The following is a 19,904-nucleotide window of genomic DNA, read 5'->3' as shown; positions in this document are numbered from 1 at the left end:
TTAGATTTTATTCTAGGTAGGATGGGACTGACTCAAGGTGTGGAAGCAGAAAGGAGCTCTTCTAGAGAAGGCACTTTGCGGAGACGCTTGGCACGTGCCGTTCCTGTTAGGTTTGGTGGGACTCACTTTGACAACAGCCCTAACGAGTAGGTGCTGTTGGTCCCCGGGTTTGCAGGTGAGGAAACCGAACACAGGGCAGATGACTTTACCACAGGGCTGGAAAGTGGCAGAGCTGGGGACCCACACCTAAGACGTTGTGTTTCTGATCCTGCGCCCCTGACCTCCTGAGTTCTGGGAAGATCGCCTGATTAATATGCGGGGTGAGGGTAGGATTCCTGCCTGAGGCTGTTGAGGTGCAGGTGGTTTCGCTCTGGAGACGGACCGAAGCGGCTGCCAGGCTGCCTTCGTGATGGGCAGGTGCAGAGGAAGGGGGATGTGGGAGGTCAAACAGAGACGAGGGGGGAAACTGAGTCCTGGATTTTGACTTGAGCCACTATGCAAGATAAGTATAGATCTGACTGGTTGCATCCTATATGTTCTTGTCCATTTGGGGATTCTGTTGGGGGAAGTCCAGGCTGTTACAGGTCTGTTGGTGACCTGCAAGGAAAACAAAACTGATTTACCTGTAAGGGACATGGATTCCTGCTAGGAACCTCTTCCCCCACTGCTGTCCCCAGAAATGATTCACTTTCCAAATGCTTGCTTGTCCTAAACCATTGCTATGGGACTGGTTGGGGTAAGAAAAGGCCGTTTTGAGGTGCCTCAGGCCCCTTCTCCACTCACCCCCACAATGAACAGTCTGGCACATGTGAACCTTTTGCGTGTTGCCACCTGTCATGGTGCCGTTTGCCAGAACAGAGTGAAGGGCAGTTACAGAGGTAGGCACCACTTACATGGTACTGTTTAACCCTGGGAGGATGCTAAAACCAGTCTTTTTTTTCATTAAAAATTTTTTTTGTTTATTTTTAAGAGAGAGAGAGAGAGAGAGAATAAGTGGTGGGGTAAGGGGGGGGGGGCAGAGAGAGAGAGAGGGAGACAGAATCCGAAGCAGGCTCCAGGCTCTGAGCTGTCAGCACAGAGCCCAAGGTGGGGCTTGAACCATGGGATCATGACCTGAGCCCAAATTGACACGTAACCGACTGAGCCACCCAGGCGCCCTCTTTCCCTTTTTACACCTGCTCTGGCTTCTCTCCTGGTCTCTTGTTGCATGGACTCTGCTTTGCAAGGCCATCAGGGACCCCACGTTGCTGACTCCAGTGGTCAACATTCAGCCCTTATCGTACTTGGCTTCTTGGTGGCGCTGGATGTACCTCGGGGTACTTTCTTTATTTGACACCTCTGCCTGCTTTCTGCTTTCTGGCCACTGCCTATCTGTACCCTTTTCTGGCTTTTTTTTGTCTGGCCTTTCGATTTGGGGTGCCCTGGAGTTAAGTCCTGGGTCATCCTCCCTCTCTCAGTTTACTCCTTTAACAACAGTAACCAGGCTTATGAATTCAAATACCATTGATTTCTTGACTTGCTCATAACTTCCAGATGTATTCTTTTAGCCCAGACCTCTCTCCCCAGAACTCTAGACGTGTATATTAAACTCTTAGACGTTTCTGTTGCAATAATCTGATAGACCTCTTAGACGTGAGGTTGAACACGGAGCTGATTTCCAGCACTCGCACCCTAACCTGCTCATGCCCACTGTTCTCATCCCCCGTGGATGGCAAGGCCATCTTCCAGTTGTTCAGGCCCCAAAGGTTGGAACCGTATCCTTTCTCCCTCTCTTTCTCTTTGCACACCGACCCCAAGTCTAGCTTGTTAGGGAATTTGGTCGGCTCTGCTTTCATAAGCCACCTGCTCCCTGCTCACCACCTGCTGCTCCTTTCCGGATGGCAAGTAGCCCTGCGCCCTGCCTCCATCTTTGCTTCCCTGTGGTCTCTTGTCAACGCGAAGCCAGTGTGAGCCTTTACAAGAAGTCAGTGGGATTGTGTTGCTCTTGAGCTCAGAATTCACTAATGGTCACCATCACTCGGAGCCAAAGGCCTCTGTCCCTCCCCTGCTACCCACACTCTCTCCCTCCCTGTCTCTGCTCCAGCCACACTGGCCTGCGGGCCGTTTTGGAGCCTCTTGTCCAGCTGTTCCTTCTTCTTCTGAATCTGTTCTGCTAACTCCCTTACCTCTTTCGGGTGTGTTTTTCGGTGAGCTCCAGGGGGAACTTCCGCCTGTTGGCCTCCGCATGGCCTCCATGGCCTGATTCCACTTACACCACTTATCCTTTTATTTCTCTATAGCTCTTGATACCCTCTGACAAATGCTGCCCGCTTGTTCTATAACTGAGCTCCCAGTGATGGGGATCCATGTTTATTTTGGTGGTATAGCCCACATTTTGGAGCTATGTCTGGTGGGGCCCTTCTGCTGTGCTACTGAAGAAATAGCTCTCATTGCCTCTGGAGAGGGGATGATGAGTTCCTTGGAGATCAAAGGCAAGGTCATTTTGTTTTGTTCTGTCTTAGCTTAGGTGGCGAGAGCAGGCTATCTTTGCGAAGGCACATATTCCAGTGTGGTCAGCACCGTGGCTTCTGCAGCGCTGGTAGCTGCCAAAGCGATTTTTGCGTGTGACTATGAGATTAAAGCACCTGCTTCTTGGGGGCCGGCAGTTTGGTCTCATTGGCATAACCAACCAACTACCTCCTGTAAGCGAGGGTCCCAGCAGAAGCTACATGTGTGAAACATCAAGTTAACTTTTAAAACGTTGTCAGCGCTTTGGGTGATACACATTTTTGTACTGACTTTTCTGGAACTTTCTGTTCCAGAGGAGAGAAGTTGCGTAGGTGGCTTCTGGTCCACAATGACATTTGCCTGCTGTCTTTGGCCAGCATCCTCTCAGCTGGGCCGCAGCTGGGCCCTCCTTGTCCACGGGCCCAGGGGCAGGGCATCTGCTCCGTGCACTTGGTCTGTCCATGGGCCCCAGGGCAGGGCGTTGGCCCCGTGCACTTGGTCTGTAAGTTGCACAGCACCTGAAATCTGTTTTAGCGCTGATTTGAGAATGCGTTTATCTGGTTCTGTGAACAGCCTTCGAGCTCCCTGAAGGCAGAGCTGTGTCGTATCTGTCTCGGTGCTCCAACATCCAGGCCAGTCCCTCACATGGCAGGGTGTTAGGAATGTTTATGGAATTGTGCGTGACAGTGCGCAAATAGAACCTCATCCGAAGTTACGCGTTAGGCAGATGTGAATGGTTCTGGAGCAGGGTGGTGGTGATGGTTGTACAATACGTATGTATTTAACACCACTGAACTGAATGCTTACGAGTGGTTAGGACAGTAAATTTTATGTTGTGTATTTCACCAAAGTAAAAAAAAAAAAAAAAAAAAAAACTGGGGGAAAACGTAAGGAATTAGGCACCTCACCAGGACATGATGCTCTAGCATGGTCTTGTTTGGGCAGACCAAGGCCAGGAGGCACAGAGAATTTCTACTGAGGGGCTCGGTAGTTGTTTGCATTGGTTTTCTGTGATTAAATGCCCCTTATTGGGGTGGCTGCATGGCTCAGTTGGTAAAGCATCCGACTTCAGCTCAGGTATTGATCTCGTGGTTCGTAAGTTCTAGCCCCGCATCGGGCTCTGTGCTGACAGCTCGGAGCCTGGAGCCTGGAGCCTGCTTCGGATTCTGTGTTCTCCCTCTCTCTCTGCCCCTCCCCCACTTTGTGCTCTGTCTCTCTCTCTCTGTCAAAAATAAATCAAAACATTAAAACAATTTTTTAAAAAAACTCCCTTACTTGTCCCTGCTGATCTGTCTATGATTTTAAACTCGATTTTGAACTTGATTCCCTTTGCAGTTTGGCTTTAGTCCCTGCATCCCCTTGTTAAACTGCTTGCTAATGATCATCCTTGCATCAAATTTGACATTTTTAATTTCTGCATTTTATTTTATTCCAGAATAGTTAACATTCAGTTTCAGGTGGTACAAGTGCTCCCCTTAATCCCCATCACCTATTTCACCCACCCATCCCCCACCTTCCCTCTGGTGACCATCAGTTTGTTCTCTGTAGTTAAGAGTCTTGGCTTGTGTGTCTGTTTCTCTCTTTTTTTCCCCTTGCTCACTTGTTTTGTGCCTTAAATTCCATACATGAATGAAATCAGACGGTATTTGCCTTTCTCTGACTGATTCCACTTAGCATTATTCTCTCTAGCTCCAACCATATTGTTGCAAATGGAAGATTTCATTCTTTTTTATGGTGGAGTACTATTCTGTTATATACATATGTATGTATGTATGTAGGTATGTAACATATATGTAAAGGAATATTATATATGTATAACATCCATATATAATATAACAGGCTATAAATAACAGTATACATACATAATATAGCAGAATATATATATATATGTGTGTGTGTGTGTGTGTGTGTGTGTACACACACACACAATATTCTTTATCCATTCATCTATCAGTGGACACTTGGGCTGCTTCTATAGTTTGGCTGTTGTAAATAATGCTGCTAGGGGTGCATGTATAACTTTGAATTAGTGTTTATGTATTCTTCAGATTAATACCCAGTAGTGTGAATGCAGGGTCATAGGGTAGCTCTATTTTTAACTTTTTGAGGAGCCTCCACGTTGTTTTCCACAGTGGCTGCACCAGTTTGCATTGTCACCAACAGTGCAAGAGGGTTTCTTTTTCTCCACATCCTCACCAACACTTGTTGTCTTTTGTGTTTTTGATTTTAGCCATTCTGACAGGTGTGAGGTGGTATCTCATTGTCGTTTTGATTTGCATTTCCCTGATGATCAGTGATGTTGAGAAGCTTTTCCTGTGTCTGTTGGCCATCTGGATGTCTTCTTTGGAGAAATGTCTGTTTGCTTCTTCTGCCCATTTTTTAATTGGATTATTTGTTTTTTTGGGTGTTGATGTGTATAAGTTCTTTATATATTTTGGATACTAACCCTTCATCAGATGTGTCATTTGCAAATACCTTCTCCCCTTCTGTAGGTTATCTTTTAATTTGTGGATCATTTCCTCTGCTGTGTTGAAGCTTTTTATGTTGATGTAGTGCCAATAGTTTATTTTTGCTTTTATTTTCCTTGCCTCTGGAGACATATGTAGAAAAATGTTGCTATGGCCTATGTCAGAGAAGTTACTGTGCTCTTTTCTAGGACTTTTATGGTTTCAGATTTCACATTTTGGTTTTTAATCTTTTTTGAGTTTATTTTTGTGTATTATGTAAGAAAGTGGTCCAGGTTCAGTCTTCTACATGTTGCTGTGCAGTTTTCCCAACACCATTTGTTGAAGAGACATTCTTTTTTCCCATTGGATATTCTTGCCTGCTTTGTTTATGTTTCTACATTTTAAAGCCGCAGAAAAGTGGAACTGGAGATCATGGGTCACAGGCTTGGGTCCTGGCGTCAGAAGGACGCTGCCATTTACTGTATCTGTTCTTTGCCTTTTTGCACTTGGGCCTCCTCACCTGCAGGCCGGTGATGGCAGTGGACGTGGCCTCATTTTGCCCCCTTGTTAACCTTTTCACTTTCAGTGCCCCTGGCTTCCGGAGGACCCATCACGATGACACCTTCCTCTATGTTTGAAGTCCCAGGAGTGGCCTGTATGTTTTTGTTCTTTGAATGTGCCAACCGCCTGTGCCTACCGTCCCCCCGGTTCTCTCTTCTCCCAGCGCTGGAATCTCGAGCTGTTTCCCGTTACTCAGTCTGAGGGTCCCCTGGGGACTTTGCTGACCCCCCTCCACTTCCACTGACCCCCACTAGAGTACAAGCTCTGCCAGGGGCCTGTAAGCTCCCAGAGGGAGTACAGAGATGGTCCCATCGGCCCCTGGCACAATGCCCTGTGTCACACAACAAGGCTCAGTAAGTAGGCAAATTACAGGGGAATAAACACAAGTGCCCCGTTCTTGGCCCCTTGCAGTGTTCACTTATGACCTGGGTCCGCTCCCTTATTTTAGTCTGGTGTGTGCTTTCTGTCCAGTATGTTGGCCGTCACCTAGAAATTCAGGGAAGGGTTTTACGGGTGCCCAGGGGAGGGCAGAGCCCCTGCGCTCCTCCTGGGCTCCTGGGCCCTGCCGGCTTTCCCAGCCCCTCCAGGCAGCGGAGCTCAGGAGTTGGGCTGCAGACCCGGTGATCGATACGCTGCCTTAAACTCAGGTCTGGAGAAGAGCAGCACAGCTCGTTGAAGATTCGGGAAGCGGTGCCTTGGAGGAAATCCTCGCCAAATTAAGTTTTGGACCTTTTCTTTTTCTCCGTAGCCTAGGGCTAAAAGAAGCAGGTTGTCTGAGACCCTTGCAGGGTGAGGAGACAGGCCGTCCCAGCTGAGTTCAGACCGGGGCTGGGAGGCTGTTATTTGTACAGCTAACTTTGGGCATCTGTTTGCATGAATTCATGTCTTGTTCTGTTTCTTCTGACTGAGGAGGTTTTGGGGCCAAGCTGGGCCAAGCACCTGGAGAGGGAGGGAGGGAGGGAGAGAGAGAGAGAAACAGAGAAACAGAGTAGTGTATGGGCCTGAACAGGATTTGTCAGAACCTAGGGGCAAAGCAGCACACAAAACTGTGGAGGCGGCGTTCTCTGGACCTCTGCTTGGAACCCAGCTCCTTCTGGCATCTTGACGAATCTCTGAGGATATCCTTGGGTCAGCCCCAACATATGTGGGGTACGGGTAATGGGGTCTGAGTGCACATTAAATCCAGTAGAGATGGGGTTTCATGACAGGCTGGCTGGGACATCTGACACATTGGTCACCATACCTGATTTGGATGACCTTGCTGGCTCACCCATGTGGCTGTCCTCCTCCATCATTCTGTGTGTGACGTGGAGCTCAGTGGACAAGTTCAGACACGCCACAAATGACAGCAGTGCTGAGGATTCCCTGGGCCCAAGCTTTGTTTCTGACTCTGCTGTGTGACCTTGGGGAAGTTTCTTACCCTCTCTGAGCTTTGGTTTTCTCCCTGCCAAAATAGGAATCGTTAAGATTGTGGTGAAGATTTAAGGAAATCAGTGCCGTGAAGGGTTGCGCACAGCATGGCACTCACTAGCTTCGGATGTCGCTGTGTTATTATTCATCTTAGCGGGCGAACTTACTCCCACAGGTTTTGCTTTTCCACAGAAGTTTGCGAAACTAAACTTGTTCCCTGCCCGCAGAACGTTTATAAGGGAAACTGCCGTCACCTCCGGTTTTCAAAAGGAAGCAACCGAGGCCCAGAGGGGTGAAGTTTGTTTCCTCGGCTCGCACAACTGGACTGAGGTGCAGAAGGCGAGCATTTGGGGCGGGGCGGGGGGGGGTGGGGATTGATCCCGTGGACTTTATTCGCGCTCGCGTCACCGCCAAGTTGCAGCTAAAAACATCGATCCCTGTTGGTTACAGACCCCGGGGGAGGTGGATGAAATGCCACACGCGCGGTGCGTTTTTTGATCAGCTAGCCTCAAGGCCTCTCTTGGTTGGAACTGAAAGGACTCACAATGGGTGCGACTCCGAGGGAACCGGCTGAATTTCTATAAATCAGGCAGCAGACACATCCCACACTCTGCCGACAGAGCGTCTGCAGCGTGGGGTGAGAGGTTCTTCTGAGAACTAACATCTATAGCACGCTTCTCATGTGCGTCCGCTTAATCCTCGCGGCAAGCCCGCTGCTGGCTCGCGCCCGCGCCGCTGACGAGGAACCGAAGCTGAGTGCAGAGAGGGGCGGGGCCTTGAACCCCGGCAGCCAGACTCCACGGCCGTGCTGTCACCCTCTGTGCGGCCCCAGGGAGGGGGCAGCGGACGAACACAGTTCATCAAAAACGAACAGAAGCTGCAGATGAAAGAGGAGGTCTGTGAACATGTGAAGGCTTTTTTTGTGTGTGTGAACCGAGACGGGCTTCAGTTATGCTCTGTGTGTCGGTGAAGAGGCACCGTGAACTCCCAGGTCGGCCGGCAAAGGGCCGATGTCTGAGGCTTCGCTCCGTTCCGGCAGCTGGTTAGCAACACGGAGCTGTGGATGTTTCCAGGGGAGGAAATGAATACACAGGCGTCGGGGGTGAAGGAGGCCAAGTGCGTGGAGTCGGCCGAGAGGTGGATTCGGTGGAAAGACGGACACAGAGTGTCCTCTGTAGACGCGATGTGGAACCGGTTCCCAGGGAGCCAGTCAGGAAACCAGAATCGGAGGGTCAGTTCCCCGCTTTTCTCACAGATGAGAGTGGCCAAACAAAATCTGCAACTTTGAGGGTGGGGGAGTTTACCTGGTTTAGGTGGAAGAAGGCAGAAAAGAAAAACTAGGTGCCCAGTGTTAACTGGTGATGGCCATCCTTAATTGATTCTCAGTGTGATAAAAGTGCCCCCTGAAAGTTGGGAGCAATTGGAACGGTTGTGTATTTTTATTATACTCTGACCATGAATGCCCTTGGCATATTTGCCAAGTTTTACCCTGTAGAACACGTGAAACCATCCTACGTTTAATTTTGTTTTTAGTCCGATACCATCAGGAATCTGCTTTGCGTTGTCCTTTTGGTCCTTTGGAAGAAATCTTAAGTTGGGATATTTTGTAGAGTTATCACAGTTGGCCAAATATTTCTGTAATCCCTCAACACGTCTCAGAAACCAAAGCCACGTGGCAGTGGCCAGGTGCGTGTCCAATACGTAATGTCCACACGTATAAAGTTGTAAGAACCGAATGGGTGAGCTCTGCTTTTGTTCTCAGTGACAGCTTTTACTTTTCTCCCTTGTCTGCCCTGGGTCCCTTCTACTTTGGAGAGAACACAGGCCCTTCTTGAGGCCACTGGCTGTTATTTCAGTTGATAGTGTTCCTGCAGAATTACCCGAGGTTCTTTCTGCTTTGGGGGGACCAGTGACTCAGAAAACCCTATGTGCTTAGGACAGGAGCCTGGTTTGGAATGTTCTAGTCATTCTTCTGGCAGGTCTATTCTGGTAGGCAAGTGAAGAAAGGGAAGGAGAACAGGAAAATACAGAAGAAACGTTGTTGGAGAATATTATTCTGTGTGTTGACGTCTAAATCAGAATAAGAGGGGGCAGCTTTACACAAAAGCAAAAATGGACTGCAACCTTGTTACCCCAGGTCTGTGCAGGACGCTCATTCATTCATGTCACCAGACTTATTATAGAGACCACAAAGGTAATATTAACACAGTTTAAAAACTCCCTTTCCAGAAATTAGAGCCAGACTTGGGCCTTAGAAGTGAGTAACTTGGGCTGTGCAGGAACACACGAGGGAGGAGCTCTCAGAGTGTGTTAGACTGTTCTTGCCCGTGTGTCTGTCAAGGGCAGCCCGGCTCACCCAGCCTGGTGCTCATGAAGGCTCTATCTCCCCAGATGAGCCAGGCTTCAGGAATTTCAGGAGCCCCGACAGTGCAGCTACCTGTGGCACGATGCAAGAGGAAAACCTAACCGTTGTCACGACAGCTTGACTTGGCAGGAAGATAGCGAGGGACCATCAGTAAGTGGCTGACAGCGGTCCCCCCTCCAAAGGGCAGGGTCTCACCAGAGGTGCTGCTGGGGTTGGGAAGGATCGTGCTCGTTGGCCGGTTGTCTTGACTGGTTGTCTGTCTCGCTCTGACTGCCGTTCCCTACCAATGGGGTTCTGAATAGGGGGCTTCATCTCTCTGAGCCTTGGTTTCCGCCGTTGTACAATGTGCGGTCCTCTTCACAGCTCACAGGGCAGCTGCAGAGTCCATGCAGAGCTCTTCAAGTGTCCTGTTAAATGCAAGCTGCTAACAGTAAGTGAGGACTTGTGTTACCTTTACTCCAGGGTAAATCTCACCTCTGCTGCTGAAGGCTCTTCTCCTATCCTGGGCAGTGCGTTGGAGCCCAGGTGGGAAGGCAGACCAGGGGAGTTGGGATGTCTGAGCACTGTCCATCCCCGGCGCTGCACGCACCACCCAGGGAGGGAGCCTCAGGATGGGCTCTGACCCAGGACGGCGGTGCCGAGGATGGTTTTGAGGCCACTTCATCTTTTTAGCCCGTTAAGTGTTTCCGCTTCTTCATTTTACCATCTAATTGTGCTGATTGATAGAAACACAGTAGTGCAAGCTCTCCAACTCCGGGGATCCTCCGCGGTGACCGTCCAAAGTGTTGTCTATCTTCTGTCCTACAGGCCCATGGTGGGGCAGTGAGGGCACCTAGGGGATCCACCCAAAATGAGCTGTTGGGACCTGAGCAGCATGTGTGAATCCTGCAGGGGTCCCCTGCCTCATTTTGGAGCTGTTCACATGATTTTATCCTTAGGGTCAGTGTGAGGGCACACTGTGCTTAACTTTTGTGGGTAAAAAAAGAGACATTCCTCCTTTGCCCCCAAAACATCATTAAAACATGGGGGAGAATTGCTAGTAGAAATAGATAAAACATGGTCTTAGGTCTTTCCTTTATTTTTCTAGTATCTAACCCCTGTGTGGATAATGAATGTCCGATGTTTTCTGCAGTGGGAAGGGGAATCCTCAAGAGAGTCCAGTGCCAAGCATCAGCATACCTTTGGAAAAAGTACCTTTGGAAATTATAAACTCTCATGTTGTGAGAAGCCCCACATTCCAGGGCCTTTGATGCCCAGCCTCTGTCCTTTCTGTCTCACTGCACTTTCTGTGTCCTGTAGCATTTGATTATGGTTTTCTAATAGCAAAGCAATACTGAATGTAGAAAATATTGAAAAACATAGCAAAAGAAACTAAAGTTCACCCTAATTCCACTACTCACATATGGGTGAAAATTAACATTTTAGCACATTCCCTTCTAGCCTTTTTTCTACACATGTATATCTTCACATCGCTTCCCCATCATGGCATAGGAGTTGGAAACTCTCCTGTCTAATTCCTTCCGTATGTGCTTTGACTCATGATCTCCTTTTTCAGTTCTTCTTGTCGGAAAGGATTTTTAAAATCCTAAGGTTTTCACGTACAGAAGCCAAAAACATACTGTTTTGTGAAACGCATGACACAGTTACTTATATGGTGGAAAAGGGCACAAAATCACATCCCATCCAGATTGCTGTAAAAAAAATTTTTTTTTTTACGTTTATTTGAGACAGAAAGAGACAGAGTACAAGTAGGGGAGGAGCAGAGAGAAAAGGAGACACAGAATCTCAAGCAGGCTCCAGGCCCTGAGCTGTGCACACAGAGCCCGACGCAGGGCCCAAACTCACAAACCGTGAGATCATGACCTGAGCTGAAGTCAGACATTTAACCGACTGAGCCACCCAGGCCCCCCCCCCCTTTATTTATTTATTTATTTATTTATTTATTTATTTAATTATGTTGTTATTATTATTATTTTTACACATCCCATATTTCTGAGCAACCTTTGAGAATTTTGCAATCTCAACCAACACTTTTGAATCTAACATTTGTTCCAAGCCAAGGTGAGAGGCTGGACAGAATGATCTGACAATATAGTGCCTAGAGCTGCAGAGGGTCAGAAGAGCTGGAAAAAAACAGTGTGAGTTTGCAGGGGAAGACATTGCCATTGCAATTTTTCTAGAACTGTGTGATTGCACGCAGAATGATTAATAAATAGCCGTGTGCTGAGTCAGCTGGGTGTTAGCTGCAGGGAGGAGAGACACATGAATCCTCACAGGTTGTATTTTGTCTGGGGAATCAGGGTTAAACTGGGCATGAGCTCAAAGAGTGCGTAATACCTCCTTCCCACCCCCGAGGGGGATTTAGGAAAGGGGAAAAAAAATGCTCAAATACTTGATTGTGGCAATTGCGGTGAGGGTTCTGGCATCACTCTTATTTACCGCTAACTCATATTTCACAAAGACCAAGAGCTCTTTTAAAGAGCCATTGCGCTCTGTGTAGGAAATGGATAATATTTAAGCCTGAGATAGCTCTGCAAAGACCTATTTCTCTCTAAATTAAATATTCCTTGAAGGCTTTTTTTTTTTTTTTTTTAATTCTAGAAAAATGTGAGAAAATGCAGCAAGTGGAAGAGAATAAAAACCACTCCTCATCGACCGCGCAGAGATAACCACCCCTGTGACCATTCTGGTCTACGCTTCTTTCCTGGCCTCCCACCTCTCCTCTCTGCTTATTCCTCTCCTATTGTTGGGCCGTTTAGGAGTTCCCTGCTGTTACACATAGCATTTCAGCAAGCATCCTTGAAACCAAGACTTTGCATGGAAGCTAAATGACTCCTTTGGATATGTACCCAGCAAAGGGAGTATTGGGCCATCTGGGATAGACATTTAAGACTTGTCACACAGGTCACCAAACTGGTGGACAGGAACGTGAGAGTACTCAATGTACTGCTTTTACCCTGCTGGCAATGTGGTTTTCTCCTTTACTCACTCAGCCTTTACCCACTCTTCCTAATTTGGTAGCAAGGCCAAAAAACAAACAAACAAAAAACCAGTGTCCTGTTTCAGTGCTCAACTTCCTTTATTATGTAATGAAGTTGAAAACTACGTCTTATTTTCTCCTGGTGCACTTAAATTTCTTCTTCAATGAACTGCCTGTTCATCCCTCCCACCCCCACCCCTGCCTATTAGGGAGTTTTTTGTTTTTGTTTTTGTTTTCTGTTGTAGAGTAACACTTTTTTAGATGGTGTGAGTTTGAATGTATTTGTATTTTCTAAGTGTTTATTTACTTATTTTGAGAGAGAGAGAGTGAGAGAACAGGGGAAGGGCAGAGAGAGAGGGAGACGGAGAATCCCAAGCAGGCTCCTTGCTGTTAGCCCAGAGCCTGATGTGGGACTCGAACCAATGAACCATGAGATCACGACCTGAGCCAAAATCAAGAGTCAGATGCTTAACTGACTAAGCCACCCCAGTGCCCCTGAGTGTATTTGTATTAAGCCACTTGAAATACACAGGTGGAAGTGTCATATTTAAGAAAGAGAATAGCACTTGGGAATGGGAGCACATGAGTGGAGTCTGAAGAAGAGGATGTTTAGAAACAGTTTGGAAGTTTTTCCCACTTTCCACTGAAGGAAGGATGCATGTAGGGAAGTGCACATGTTGTAGATTTTCACAGACCAGATGTACTTGTGCAGCCGGCACCAAGCCCCAGAAACCGACGATCGTAAGCTCCTCTGAGCCCCCTCACCCCTGACTTCTACCAGCGTAGGTGAGTTGTGGCTGTTTTTGTACTTGGTACATTTGTGTCTGGCTTCTTCCCTCTTGCTCTACATTATGTTTGTAAGGTGCACCCCTCTTCTGGGTAGCTGTAGATGTCCGTCCACCTTGCTCTGTAGTATTCCTTTGTGCGCCAATGTGCCACGACGTGGCTCCTTTCCACTGCCGACAGGCATTTGGCAGTTTCAGATTCTTGGTTACAAATGGTGCTGTTGTAAATATTCTAGTAGATGTCTTGGTAGCCCTGGTGTTAGATGGCATTTTAACCAGCTTCATGTGTCCACATGCCTCTTCGGCCCCCCTGCACCTCTGTCTCTTGAACAGAAAGTAAAAGAGCAGTGTGAACTTGCGTGGACCGTGTTCTTGTCCTGTCTTTCCATGGAGTTCCTTTTAGTTAGGATGAGAGTAATGAAGTTCTCTTAACAAGGTACCAAGGACTGATCTAAACTGTAGCTAATGGCTGTGGGCTTCAGGCTGGGCTCTCATCTTTACGTGGAGAATTACATTTTCTGTCCTGTTATTTTCTTCTTTATCAGTTCTTGATTCGCCCCAGTAAACTTGAAGGTTCAAATGGCCTTCAGAGGAAAGAGTTTATTAACACATTGGTCTTACAAGCAACTTGCCTGGGTTTACTGGTTTAATGAAAACCACATCTTTGGGGTAAGGAGTTGGACTTAGGCCATGTGCGTGCGTGAGCCGAGTTTGAGAGATGGACCAAATCTAGATCACATTGCTGTGTGATCTTTTGGTAGAATTAAATAAAAGGCATTAAAAAAATTTATAGCTGCCTTTTACCAGCTTTATGTCTGATTTTTTTTCTCTCTGTCTCTAGATTCTTTGGCTGACATGAGTTTTGAAGTTCTGCCACATTCACTTATCAGCCTGTGGCAAATGCAGTCCTCACCAGAGAGAAGATGAAAGACTGAGAGTTTAAAAAAAAAAAAAACAACCCATGTGCTACATAAAAATGCCCTGCCCTTGCAAGGAACTGGCAGTTACCTTCCTCCCCTCTGCCGCCCCCTCTCTCTGTACGTGGAGGGAAAGGCTTGTTTCTTAAATTACTATTCTTTAATCCGTCAATTGTGTGTATCTCTTTAAAACTTATCAGTACCTTCTGCAAACACATCCAACCCGACAATTCAGTGTCTTGAGGAGAGCCAGGTATTTGTCGGTATATTTCCAGTTGTTTGGGTATCTCTGTAAACTACGAATCACTCTACACTTCTCTCATATGTGTGGCTACATTTTCATCTCCCCAGTGACTCCCACGAAGCGAGTATTGGACACATGACAAATCTCCACCTTGAACAGGTGAAACACCGATGTTGGGAGGGAGTCCCTTGGTAGAACAGTATGTGTCCTTTGTTTGTTTGCTTATTTTCACTCTCATTGCTTTGGTGTCCTTAATGTTTTTATCTGCCATCAAAGGACACTAGACTTAAATTGATGAACAACAATATGATGTTCTTCTAAAAAAATTTTTCTTAATGTTTATATTTGAGAGAGGGGGTGGGGTGGGGAGAGGCAGAGAGAGAGAGAGAGAGAGAGAGAGAGACAGAATCTGAAGCAGGCTCCAGGTTCTGAGCTGGCAGCGCAGAGCCCGATGCGAGGTTCGAACCCACGAACTGTGAGATCATGACCTGAGCCGAAGTTGGATGCTTAGCCAACTGAGCCACCCAGGCGCCCCCCCCACCCCCAACATGATGTTCTTAATAATCTGGCAACAGTAAAAGGAGCACAGATAAGCAGAACCAGCCCCTGGAGAAATGGTGCCATAGCTGATTTCCTTCCCTCTCTCCCTTCTTCGTCACCCCTCCCCTGTTTAAAGCTATGCTTCCGTTTCTGGCATCTTGTTTCTTGGGGCCCCATTGCCAGACCCCCCCCCCCCCCCGGACACCCCAGAATCCTTTCCTTCTTGGCCTTCATCCTGATCAGGTCGATGCTGCCACCCCCCCTGGAAACAACACGGTAGCAGCAGCAGACCTGCCTGGTCAAGACCAGACAGCACCTGCTAGTCCTTCTGCATATCAGTTCCGGATTCACCCCCCGGGGGATTCTCTAGTGCCTGTGGTGTGCTTGGTGTGTAAGAGAACCCGCAGCAGCTAGATGCAGCCCCTGCCCTCAGGGAGCTCACATTCTAGGGGTTCTCCTGGCCGAGATAAACAAATATGCAGCTAGTTATGGAGAGTGGGAGAGATGCCCTGGAGGCATTGGGCAGGAGGGGTGCAGCCTCAGAGGCTGGGGAGGGAGCAGGCTGAGGGTGGTTCCTTGTGCACAGAGCCTGTATTCAGGCCAGGCAGCTTGGGATTGATTGGTCTTGTCGACCCCTGGCTTCCTGGAAGGTTTGCGAGCAGAGGAGAAGATTTTTCGGCAGTGGGTCACAGGAACTTGTAACAGTGTTTTGGTCTTCCGTACTGCACGTTTTTCACTCTTGGAATTAAGATCAAATGTATGAGATTTTAGGATTCACGAGATACCTGTTTCCCAGCATAGCGTATTTTTTCTATGGTTTGAAGCTCCTTTGCCAGACTGGGTTCTACGTCTTTGAGTTGTTGAGAATGTTGCGATGATCAGTGACTTTACAGAATTCACTTGTTCACTTTTAAGGAGACTTTTAAGTGTTCTTTTCCGTGGTCAGTATGGCAGAGCAGTAAACAGGTTCAGGACTTGGTATCACCAGCGGCTAGTTTTCAATGAAACCAAGGCCAGCCATGGAGTGAGTGGGGAAGGAGACCCCCAAATGCACCGGCCTTATACAGTTTTTAACGACACGATAAATTGTGCAACACATTTCTTTTCGTGACCTGATCAGTGTCATTAAGCTAATCTGTGGCTTCTCTTTTCTCATTTTTTTTCAGGGTTCATGTGGAAAAATGGGTCTGTCTTTGGGTTTTACGAATCCGTATTTCTGAGGGGGTTATTTTAAAAAGTAATTAAATAAAAATCCTCCCAGCCCCCCATGAAAACCCTGATGCTCTTGCAAATTATTTTAACTCCTAAAATTTTCAAATAGGAACACAGCAAGACAGTTCATGTTGGATAAGGAAGTAATTTACTAGAACTTTTGGTGGTTTCTGTGGTTTCTGTAAGGGGTTGCTCTAAAGCAAAAGGTATTCAACAGATTCACTATACCTGCCAGGGAGTGCAGTCTGTTGAATAGGTTTTAATTCTTCATCTTTCATTATTGCTTTCTCTTGCACTAATAAAACTCCTAGAATGTGGAGTTTAATTACTTAAAAAAAAAGAAACCTCTTTGTAGACTCTTTAAATGGATGGAAACACGGGAGCATACAACCATAGTAAAACCCCACCTTTTGGGGCCACCTGGGTGGCTCAGTTGGTTAAGCGTCTGACTTTGGCTCAGGTCATGGTCTCACAATTCATGAGTTCGAGCCCTGCGTCAGGCTCTGCACTGACGGTTTGGAGCCTGGAGCCTGCTTTAAATTCTGTGTCTCCCTCTCTCTCTCTGCCCCTCCCCTGCTCGCTCTCTGTCTCTGTCTCTCTCTCTCAAAAATAAACATTAACACTTTTCAGAACTTTGTAGTGCAGGGGTATGTACAGGATATTTTTAGCGATGATTTTTTTTATAGTTTTTTATTTATTTTGAGAGAGAGAGAGAGAGAGTGGGTGAGGGGCAGAGAGAGACACAGAGAGAGGGATAATGTTGAGTAGGCTCTGAACCATCAACGCAGAGCCTAATGCAGGGCTGGAACCCACAAACCATGAGATCATGACCTGAGCCAAAATCAAGAGCCCAGTGCTTAACCAGACTGGCCACCCAGGCCAGCGATGATTTTTGTTAGACCGATTAAAATTGGGTAAATGAATTTACAGTGGCCTGGATATTCACATTTTGGAGGCATTCAAATTTAAATGATAGAGAAAGACAGGTACTTAAAAGTTACTTGAATGGAAGCATCGGTGCAGAGAGGAAGCCATTAAAATGGCCAAATGACACTTCTTGGAACACTGCAGACAACTTCAGGAGTCCAGTGCAAGCCATACAAAGTCCAGACACTGGTGGTCAGATCTTAGGGTTTGTTCAGTGGTTCTTATGTGTATAGAAGAGAGATGGTGTATCAGACAGAGGCGGTGTTGGGTCCAACAGAGATTTAGCTGGAGAAAAGGCAAATCAGAGGGAGACGACTCTAAGAAAGAGGCGAGCTGGTGGCTGGGATGAGCATCCCTGGTGTCAGCATCGGGGTATGTGGCAGTTAAAAAGTACTCTTTAACATGGCGCAAAGAAGGAATCGAATGAAAGGGAAGGCAGGTGGATAGAGGTCAGCGCCCGTCTCGGTTTTACTCCGAGTAATTTATGAGGCCTTTGGCAAGGAAGACGATTGCCTGAATACTTTAGAAAGAGGTCAGTATTGCCCAGAAACAGTGCTTGGATGGAATTCCGTAATTTGCAAAAACTGTTGCTGTTTGGCAGGAAAAAATGGGTTTGTGGTGCAGATTTGAAGACCAGGTGGAAGTCAAAAAAAAAAAAAAAGCGTTTCCTTCTTCCTCTGCTGGACCGCTCCTCCCCGGGAATCCAGCACCAGTAATGCATAGGAAGGAAGACAAATAAAATTGAGCTTCCTTTACTGTCGCTGCACTACTTAAGAGCCAAGGGGAGGCAACTTCTTTTGAGACTGAGCCGGGACCATAGTTGCGGTGGTTGCTGATGTTCTGCTCAGCAAACAGAGAAGGCAATGCTTTTATAGGGAGGGCTGTTACATTTGCTAGCTGGACCTTACTGGGACGTTTTTCCCCCTATAAATTATAGAATAGATGAAAGAGACCCAATAGAATTAATAGAATTGTCAGGCACAATAAAACTGCCTGGATGATATGTTTTGGTTGCTGTCTTCTCCAGCTCTTCCTGAAGACTTGAGTCGAAGTGTTCCAGGCAATGAGACGGCAATGGAAGACTTTGCATGCATGGCTTGGCAGTAAAGTTAAAGCTTTTCTGCCAAGAAGTACGAATTTCCACTTGTGTCAGCAAGATGTGAATTAAAGAAGAAAGAAAAGTGCAAAAACAAACAAACAAAACCATGCAGACGCCCTCAAGGCCAAGGTGGACTATCTTGGAGCATCAGAGCCATTGCTAATACTATGCTTGAAGGCGTTCCTGAGGGGTTAGGTGGGGTTTGGCCAGCCTTCTTGACAATCTGAATTAGAGTAGATTCACCTAAGACTTTCCCAGACGTCCTCTAAGAAGGTCCCCGGGGTCTGGACACCCACCCTCACACCTGAAGAACTTTTTCCTTCCAGTAGCCGTCTCTCAACGCCAAGTTGACTGTCCACCTGTCCATTGTACCAACGCCGTGGCTGTTTTCTCCGGCAATGCCATGTCTAGGAAAACCACAGTCACAGGAGCCACAAGGGCAGCAGCCTTTTGTTTATACACCTCTCGGAAGGTCAGGTTAGGTGCTGGGGCACACGGGGACCTTGACAAGGATGCGTCTGTGTGACTAGAGTGCAGAACCACCAGCCCGAGCCCGTGTGTGTTCTTTGTGTTCTTTGACTCAGCCAGACCTAAACCCCCTGGACCCAGTTTTTCATGCAAGTTGCAGAAACACTGTCTGGGAACCCTGACAGCATTTGCTGCTGCATCTGGTCAGGAGAGCCCCAAATTTGGTGGGACTAGGAAGTCTCAAACCTTGATTCTTGCGTGAGCCTTCTCTATCCCTGCTGGCAAAAGTGCGCGCACTCTGGGTGGTCCTGTTTTTAGAAACAGGTCATGAGGGAGTATATCTGGCTCAATGGAGGGTACTTTTCCTGGTACTTTGAAAAAAAAAAAAAGGTGCATCAAATAGCTTGTTGTGTGGGAAATGAGCTCTATCCCCTTTAACTTCCAAGGAGAGTGTGTCACTTTTGACATAAATGTGTACTTGTGTGTTCTGTGATTGTTCTTGAAAAAAGCAAGCAGAGCGAAGACAACTGCAGACATACACTAAGCTGGATAAGAAGGCCCACCCTTAATCACACTCCTCACACTGTATATTTGAAATTCATTAGTTCTCTTGGCACTTAGCACATCGAGAGGGGAGACAGGAAATGTATTCTGTCTTCAGGTTTACGAGAAAAGCCTGAATCCTCCTTTCACTAACCATATACGTTGTCAGGGCTGGAAGCATGGGGGACTGATTTCATCCCCAGCTTTACTGACTTGTGGTTTTGGGCGAAGGTCACGTGTCTAAACCTGATTCCTTCATCTGTAAAATGGGGGTGATCCACCTTAGAGTTCTCTTAAGGTTTGGAAGCATCAATTCAATACTAAGTTCTTTGAAAATGGCATTGCCTTATTTTGTATGTTTCCCAGGTATGCCCCATCATTTCACTGGTGGGTGTTCCTAGCATGTCCTGAGACAGACAGGTAAGTCAGAGGATAGCACATGCTTCCCATTAAGGGCCAGCTAGTAGCGATTTCAGGATTTATATAGACCATTTGGTCTCTCGTCACTACTCAAGTTCTGCTCTTGTAGTGCAAAAGCAGCCACAGATGATATGAGAATCCACAGACTTGGCTGTGCAGTTGTGGACGCTGTCATTTGAAATTCACACACTTTTCATGTGTTATAAAATACTCTTCTTCTTTTTATTTTTCCAGCCATTTAAAACTATAAAATCCAGTCTTAGCCCACCGGTGTACAACAGCGGGCCATGAGTGTCAGTGGCCAACCGTCACCCTCAAGGAATTTGTGTACTCTTTTAGTAAATATCATCCTTGGAGAAACAAAAAGTGGTTTTCTTAGGAAGGTTCAAGTGTCTTGAGTCATCTTTGAAAACCAAGTAGAGAAGAGAGGAGTCTTGTCAGTGCCAGTTTCAAGTAGGCATGCTTTGTAAATGTTGATTATGAGCCTGACCCAAGGTAC

General features: G+C 47.0%; 1 protein-coding gene and 1 long non-coding RNA gene across 4 annotated transcripts in view; both read left to right on the top strand.

Annotated features, from left to right (window-relative positions):
• GLI3 (GLI family zinc finger 3) overlaps positions 1 to 19,904 on the top strand; it is a 281,330-nt gene that overhangs the window by 56,740 nt on the left and 204,686 nt on the right. Inside the window, exon 1 of one of the 3 annotated variants that reach the window (XM_058725476.1) lies at positions 7,573 to 7,800. The exons of the other annotated variants lie outside the window; for them this stretch is intronic. The gene's annotated coding sequence lies outside the window, so the exon portion shown is untranslated. Of the gene's footprint in view, positions 1 to 7,572; positions 7,801 to 19,904 lie in introns of those variants that run through there. 3 annotated transcript variants of the gene reach the window in all.
• Positions 7,807 to 12,375, top strand: LOC131509601 (uncharacterized). The gene is made up of 2 exons (XR_009260602.1): positions 7,807 to 8,136; positions 11,872 to 12,375. It is a non-coding gene; the product is annotated as an uncharacterized LOC131509601 (long non-coding RNA).

The sequence above is a fragment of the Neofelis nebulosa genome, chromosome 4 (genome assembly GCF_028018385.1).
Source record: "Neofelis nebulosa isolate mNeoNeb1 chromosome 4, mNeoNeb1.pri, whole genome shotgun sequence".
NCBI lineage: Eukaryota > Metazoa > Chordata > Mammalia > Carnivora > Felidae > Neofelis > Neofelis nebulosa.
Note: the sequence above shows the minus strand (reverse complement) of the source record. Positions and strands in the feature narration are given on the sequence as shown.